We start from the raw sequence: 8,513 nt of genomic DNA on the forward strand, positions 1-8,513 counted from the left end.
TGACATTACATGAGAAATAACATGATATGCTATTATATTTACAATATCTAAAACAATACCTGGACTTTTGGTAAAAGATTTCAACCCCTTTAAATAAAAGAGGTTGACACACAACACCCAAAAAAAAAAAAAAAAAAAAAACATGTAAGGTTATGATCAAGTTCTTTCAAGTCGTTTAATGTTTCAATTTGAGACAACCTAAAAATATTTTTTTATGTATTTTTTAAAAGTAAAATCAAGTTACCATTGATGACTATTTAATGGGTTGAGCAAAACCAAAAACCGCGACAAATATGTATGAAATATTATTCGACGAGCATGCATTTTTTAAAATTGACCAAATTTGGGATGTTACAGATAAAAATTTAACTATCATTGTATCAAATATTGTTTTCAAAGCAAATATACACAGGTAACGTCGGTATTTTCTTTTATTGAAATATGAAAATGAAAGAAAATAAAAACAGGGATTGTCGAAGGATGAAAAAACATGTTATGGAGGAATGTGATTACCTCCTAGTAAAACAATCATTTCAGATAACTAACCAAACATGCCATATATACCCTTCAATGGTTCATTCATTTCCTTCGATCATTATTGCATACCAAACATGCACTTATAGTGAGTCCAATCAAACTGAAAACATATCATCTTAGACTTGGGGAATTACCAAATCAAATTGGAGTTTATTTTTGATATGAAATGGTCCCATATTGGAATTGGAAAAGAAGGTGTAAGTTGGGGAATGGTTATAAAAAGAGATCAAGTGGAATAGAAAAGTCATATGATCCTTCAAGCAAGTTTTAATGGGAGGTGATGAGTGGTCATAGCTTGCATTTAAAAATGCAAGATGGGTTGTCTGACTAAATATTTACGACAATTAGGCAACTCTAATCTTATAACCATCTGATCCCTATATTATTATTATTTTCATTTTAGTTTGTCTATTTAAATTTTTATATTGAAACTTTTTTTTATTGGAATGCCAGTTTATTATTAGTTGTTATTTGATTTTAAATTAATAATTGAGCAAATCATTACATTGACTTAAAAAGTTTAGTATAATCAAAGTTTTTTCAGCTTATATAATATCAAATTATCCATTTTATTTTTTATTTTTTTAATTATAAAACGACTTGTTTTACAAAAGTTAATTCGTGTTTTGGGAAATCACCTTTCCGGAGATTATATTTTACAAAATTTAGTTTTGCTTATACGAATAATTTGTAGCTTCTTCTAGCACATTTTGCAAAAGATCGGCATGATTTTTTTATTTAATGAAAATAACATCATTATTAATGAACTAACATTATTTTTGTGAAAAGTAAAGTTATTTCGTGATTTTTTTCACAAATTATGATGTCATGAAAAATGATTTTGTATATTAGCGGATATTTTTGTTAAATAAACGGTTATTTTATAATAAATAGTAAAAGTATATGATTATGAGTGTGATATAACTTTTCCTTGTTTGGTATTTCATTGATATGTTATCAAAATTACAATCTGTTAAGTTCATATTTTATTGATAAATAACTATCTTTGGGTATAGATTTGGAATTCATGATCTAAATGAAAGTTGTTACGTAGTTCGAGAGTAACATCGTTTGACTTATCGTTTTAATCACTAAATAACAAGTTATAAAAAGGATGTAATCAATTAAAATGTTTTTATTAAGTATGATGATAAGTTGGCCTTACAGCCCAAAATTGAGTTAAGGCCCAAATCACTATAAAGGCCGAATTCTTTCAAAATACAATTTCTGTTTATTACATTAAGAATTTGTCTGTTTTTTCACAAAAACTGTCATACTAAATTGAATCCACTAAACAATAAATATGTCATCTAAACAATAAGGGATAATGACTTGAAAGGGTAACGAATTTTCGACTTTTGTCACATTTAGTCACTAAACTTTTTTTCGTTATCTATTTGCCATTGAACTATTGAAACTGTTCATATTTTACCCTTATGATTGGCTGTTACCGGTCATAAGGGTAAAATGTGAACAGTTTCAATAGTTTAGTGGCAAATAGATAACGAAAAAAAGTTTAGTGACTAAATGTGAACAAAATCGAAAGTTTGTTTCCCTCTAAAAAGTTCAATGACTAAATGTGAACAAACTTACTATTATATTATGTTTTAGCAAATTATTTATTTTTGTTTAATTGTAACAACATTTGTTGATGAAGAAATCTATGAAATAAAAAAACAAAATGTAACATCCGGATTTCCAGGTATCATAATTTAAGTATTTTTCATTTGAGTTAGAAAGAGAGACTCGACGAGTTGACGCCTCAACTCGTTGAGTAAGGTCGCGACTGATGACTCGGATTAATGAATGGACTCGACGAGTCCGCGTTGTTGGTAGAAACCCTAAATCTTTGGGCCCGAGCCATATTTAAAGGCACTTATGGCCTTCAACTGCGACTACATTTCCCATAAGTGAGAACCCTAGCGAGGTTGAGTGTGTAGAGTGAAAGGAAGAGTTATCTTGAGCTTTTTGGTGTGATAGATTTGGACCCTTCTAGGTCCAGAGAGCCGAGAATATGAAGCTTTAGTAGAGTAAACCTTGGGGTTCGAAGCTAGGAAGCATTTATGGGATTTTTATGGTATATATAGTTATCTTCATCTTACACATAGATATGAAGTATTTTATATAAATTACGTGCTATGTGTGCATATTATTTAAATACTTGTTGTCTATGCTGGATGAACGATTTTATACATGTTTTAAAAGATTTAAACGGTATATTTATTTTATATCTACAAATATGTTACGGATGAAACATGGGTAGATGAAATAGTTGGTGTGTGATGAAATAAAATGATGAGAGATAGGTGATGACAGAAAGGTGATGATAATTAGGTAAATAGATGATGATGAATATGTGATGTAGGATGAAAGGAGATACCATAACCTTAACCGACAATGTGGTGATGTAGTCATCTACCAAAGTATAGATGGCGACCATGGACTATTCTAGACAACCCAGTGGAAACACCAGCAGGCCCGTAACCTGTAGGTGATGAATTACGAGTTCAGATGATGTTGTAACTACGTATTCATGCGATGATACTCTAACCTCTTACTATGAATTACGAGTTCAGACGATGTTGTAACTACATATTCATGGGATGTCACAAATTCCGCATGCCAAACTAATGGTCATAATTCACATCAGTGAGAATGGTTCATTTTTTTTGTAAAACCAAAATCAGATAAGAAATTTTGATTTTTTATTTTGGAAAATGTCAAACCATTGGTTTTTTATTTCGGTTTTGGTTTTTTGTTTTTTTTAAATATATTTTTAGGGTTCTGTTTTTTTTTTTTTTTTTTTATTTCATAGATTTCTTTATCAACAAATGTTGCTACAATTTAACAAAAATAAATAATTTGCTAAAACATAATACAAGAGAAAGTTTGTTCACATTTAGTCATTGAACTTTTTAGAGGGAAACGAACTTTCGATTTTGTTCATATTTAGTCACTAAACTTTTTTTCGTTATCTATTTGCCATTGAACTATTGAAACTGTTCACATTTTACCCTTATGACCGGCAACAACCGGTCATAAGGGTAAAATGTGAACAGTTTCAATAGTTCAATGGCAAATAGATAACGAAAAAAAGTTTAGTGACTAAATGTGACAAAAGTCGAAAGTTCGTTACCCTTTCAAGTCATTATCCCAAACAATAAAGGGCCAATGATTTAGCGGTATGGAGTGACCATCTTATATAAGAGGTATGGGGTTCAAGTCTCGGTGGAGACATAAGTGGTTATTTAGGACTAGATTAGTTAGTTTGTCGTTTCAAAAAAAAAATCTAAAATTAGCCGGTTTAAAATATTTACCATTTTGGACAAAAAAAAAAGTTAAACTTGGAATACTTAAGTATCAACTTGACTTTCAATCATCGTGGTCTTGGTGGTGATGTAGAACAATAGGAAGCCATCTTCTCCATTTAATGTGCAATGACTATTTGCTTAAAAAAAATTAAAAAAGAAAAAAACATTTAACACACTCTCTTTTATACTTTTTAACACCACAAAAGATGTATTCTTTTACAAATTATGATTCGAATGATGATGAGGAGTTTATCGCAACATGTTTTAATGTTGTGCAAATCATAGCCGATTATATGAATGTTAGTAATACAAAAACAGTTGCCAGTCGAGATTGGCAAGTTGCACATAACTTTTGATACATGATTATTTTGTCGATAACTGTCTTGATAATGATGCAACATTCGGACGTCATTTTCGTATTAATAGGGCATTATTTTTTACGTATTAGTGATGTTTTAGTGGCGCGATATGAATATTGTCAGCAAAAACCATATGCTAGATGTGGAATGGGCTTTAGTACTATACAAAAATGTGCAATTGTATTCAGATATTTAGGATATTTTATAACGTATGATGCATCGAACGAGTATTTGAAAGTGTCTGAGTGGACCCCAATTGAGTGTAGATCATTTTTGCGCATGTGTTTATGAGTTTTTTCGCAAAGAATATTTGCACAAATTTGTTGCACATGATATTGAGAAATTATAGTTGGCACATGAAGAGAGGCATACATTACCAAGAGCTTTGATTGTACACATTGGTCGTGGGAAAATGTTCAAATGTATGGCGCAGTCAATATACCCAAGTTGATGTAGGTGAACCGACTATGATATTGGAAGTTGTTGCATCTCAATATTTCTGGATTTGGGATGCGTACTTTAGGGTAGTATAGTCTAACAATAAACATAATGTTCTTGTCCATTCTCTTATTTTCAATGATATATGTAACGCCATGTCCCAAATAGTCTCCCAATTGGGTGTAGGTGACGTAATTTAGATGATCCGGGTGTTCAGTTTGTGTTTTGGAGTCAAGGGGTATTTTGGTAAAGTGACAGTTCGGGCTTTTATGGAAATTGGATTTTTGTTCGGGAAATATCAAAGCAAGTATGAGTTGATAGAAGTGTAGAGCATCTTGTTACCTATTTGTGGATATAAGAATCGTCGGAATCGGGCTTATAATGAAGGAGTTATGGCCTTCAGAAGGTTGCGAGGTTTAAGGCAAAACCCTAGTACACCCCCCGTACATAGGGAGTACGCGGGGGCGTACTGATGCGAAGGTAAGTACGTTGGGCATACCTCGATGTACACTGGGCGTATGAAGGAGAAGGATCACGATCTTGAGAGGAGTACACAAAGCGTACTAAGAGTACGCGGGGCGTACTCCAGATTCATGCAAACCCTGTTTTAGGGCTTTGGACCATATTTAAGCTCATTTTCTCTTCACCAAACCATAATACCTTCAGCCTCCACCCATTTTTAACCCTATAATTGAACCTTAAGTGCAATTTTGTGATTTTGAGCTTGGTTTGTGCCTGTTGGGTGTTTTGTGAATAAGAAGATAAATCATTTAGAGGTGTGCCTTGAGCTTCTAGATCTAAGAGTATCTTTCCATTTTCAAGTTTCCTAAGGTAAAAAGCTTTAACCTTTATGATCTTATTGGTTGGGTCTTCTTTATGGAGTTCTTTGGCATTTTGAGTCCCTTGATATACAGGTGAGCTTTTGATCTACTCCAGAAGTAGTAAATGTTAGATCTAAGCTCCAATGAGGTCCTTTGTTCATAAAAATGGAAAATTTATGATAGATTTTGGTCCGTGCATGTATTAATCTCTTATTTAGTTCTTTCTTTAGGAGTTGATTCCCACTAAGTTGTGTTTGTGACTAAAGTTGGAAACTTTATCGGTTAAGACCTTGGCTAGGGACCAAATCTATGTTTTGGACACCTTGACTTAACCCATTAAGAGCATAATATGATTTTTTGGACTCTTGACTAGTACGTTGGGCGTACGAGGAGGTACGCTCAGCGTAATGCGAGAATCGTGCATCAGGTTGTTGTATGTTGTTCTTTATGGTCGAGTATGTGGGGCGTACGTCTCTAGTACGTTGGGCGTACTCCCTAGAGGGTCGTTTTAGGCTTTTGAGGTTTGGTTCATTGTTGGGTTTTCTTAGTTTGGGCCTTTTGGGCCAATAGATTTCTTTTTGGGCTTTTAGTTTGTACCTTTTGGGCTCCATTGGATTTTAGACCCATAAAGGGTTTTGGGGGGCCAATTTGGAAAAATGGGTCATATTTGGGCCTTGGCTGTTTATATGGAAGTTGGGCCTTTGGATTATTAGTTTGAGCTTGGGCATTGGGTCAAGCATGCGGAAGGGTAAAAAGGTCTTTTACCCTAGTTGGGACTCTCAGTGTGAATCGAGACCCAATTATTAATTTGATGTTATTTTAGGTAATTGATAGCGCATGATTGTTAGCGGATCTGCAATCAGAGAGTATCCGTGGATTTCAGTTGTATGAGGTGAGTTTTCTCATTATGTTCATGGGTCGAAGACACCAAGGTCGGCCTATTATATGGATATGTATTATGATAGTTTGTTGTGTGATACATGTTCTGATCGGGTTGAAACACGCCCCAGGGCAGGCCCAACATGGCATGACGGGTTGAAATATAACCCAGGGCGAGGCCCACTGTGAAATGTTCGGGTGAAATATACCCTAGGGCGGGGCCCACTGTGATATGTTCGGGTTGAAATATGCCCCAGGGTGAGGCCCCAAGACGGGGCCCATACTTGCTTTTTGGGTTGAAACGAACCCCAAGGTTGGGCCCATTTGTATGTATTGGTATGTGATACTTTGGTGAACTCACTAAGCTTTGTGCTTACGGTTTTCAGTTTATGTTTCAGGTACTTCGGTTTTCAAATGGAAGAACTCAGGATGATTGCAGAGCACACCCAACCTCATTCCATATTTTCTTGACTTACTCTGATATGATGCGATGATTGATACATTTGTTTCATATGGATTATTATGATGATGTTTTTGGAATACTGGTTTTATTAATTTAAAAATGAAAAAAAAAATTGGGACGTTACAATATATGGACCGGGAATTTCCTTCACGATGAACGAGCGCAAGTACAAACATGGTTACTACATTTGTGAAGGCATAAACGGTACATCGAACAGAAAAAACAAAGATGTTGACAAAAAAAAAACAAAACAAAAAACAAAAAACTTACATGAAAGGATATAGAGAAGGCATTTAGAGTCTTCAAGTAAAAATGACATGTAATGAAACACGTTGCATGACCCTGGAATAATGAAATATCACAAGCAATAGTGTATGCATGTATTATATTGCATATTGTGATTATTGAACATGAAGGTATAGTGATTTACACGTACAATGAGAACGACATACCTAACTCGGATCAACATTTCATTATGAGTTCGATTGAATTCTTAACAAAGGAAGCTGGAATTCAAAATGTTGAAACATGTCAATATCTCCGAGGAGACCTAGTGGAGCATCTATACTATAACAACATGAAAGAGGACTACTAATATATTTGAATTATGTTTTTTATAGAACCTTTATTTTATGTAATTTTAAGATTAATTTTTAAATGTTCGATATTTTTCTTCTACGTTTTTTTTAGTTGTTTGGTGTTAGTTTAAATTTATGCATTGTAATGTTTTATTTTAATTAAAAAACCTAGCAATTTCATCATATTGTATATTTAATTTAAATTACAAAAGATAATGTGTAGTGGTGAATATACCAACGCAACATAGTTATGCGTGATGATGAGGTGATAGTGATATAAACATATCATATTTGTGGTTATTATTAAGTACTCTAGAAGACTTAAAATAATATTGTTAATATTGTTTGTGAAAATATTATAAAACATCATTGAAATCTCTCTTTTCTAATAAAAGAATCCTAAATTTGTCACTCGTCATTTTTCTATAATTTTGAATTTTTTTCTTTTATTCTAAAAAAATAACACATATCTTTTCTTAATGATTTTACATTTAAATTTAAATCCTCTTCTAAATCCCTTAAAATTAGCATTATTAATAAAGATTTTGAAATTCAAAATGTTTGATAATCAATTATATGAAATAATCAATTATAAATAATCTTCTATTCCATTCATTTTATTACAATTATTATTTATCTTACTTTAATTTATCAACTGTATATTATACGGGTTATAAACTTGTCAATTAATAGTAGAGTTGTACACAAACTGTGTTTTATTTTTCACAAATTCCAATTAAATATTTTTTTATAATTAACCCGTGTACTACACGGGTTATAACCTAGTTATTGGTAATAACCAAAGTTCTAAATAACATAAGGTGTGACTTGGCGACAATGTTTAGTGTTAAGTTTTTTTGAGTCGTGACGAGCCACCTCGTTTGTAAAGCGTGACTTAAGCCGGCAATTATATATATATATATATATATATATATATATATATATATATATATATATATATATATATATATATCATTATTATATATAAAAACGTTGTTTTTCTCGTTTCGTCAAAATCAAATTTACAACCTTCATTAAACGCTACGTCACATACATTCTAAACGCCGCCGTTGACGTCGGTCTTCAAGCATTACTTTTGGCTGGAAGATGGAATCGACTCCACCATC

At 32.6% G+C, this 8,513-nt stretch overlaps 1 non-coding gene across 1 annotated transcript; it reads left to right on the plus strand.

The window, feature by feature from the left end:
- Positions 1 to 809: 809 nt before the first annotated feature.
- Positions 810 to 915, plus strand: LOC145071738 (small nucleolar RNA Z279/snoR105/snoR108). The gene has a single exon (XR_013690747.1). It is a non-coding gene; the product is annotated as a small nucleolar RNA Z279/snoR105/snoR108 (small nucleolar RNA).
- Positions 916 to 8,513: the final 7,598 nt, after the last annotated feature.

The sequence above is a fragment of the Lactuca serriola genome, chromosome 8 (genome assembly GCF_051521515.1).
Source record: "Lactuca serriola cultivar US96UC23 chromosome 8, Lser_US96UC23_V15, whole genome shotgun sequence".
Lineage (NCBI taxonomy): Eukaryota > Viridiplantae > Streptophyta > Magnoliopsida > Asterales > Asteraceae > Lactuca > Lactuca serriola.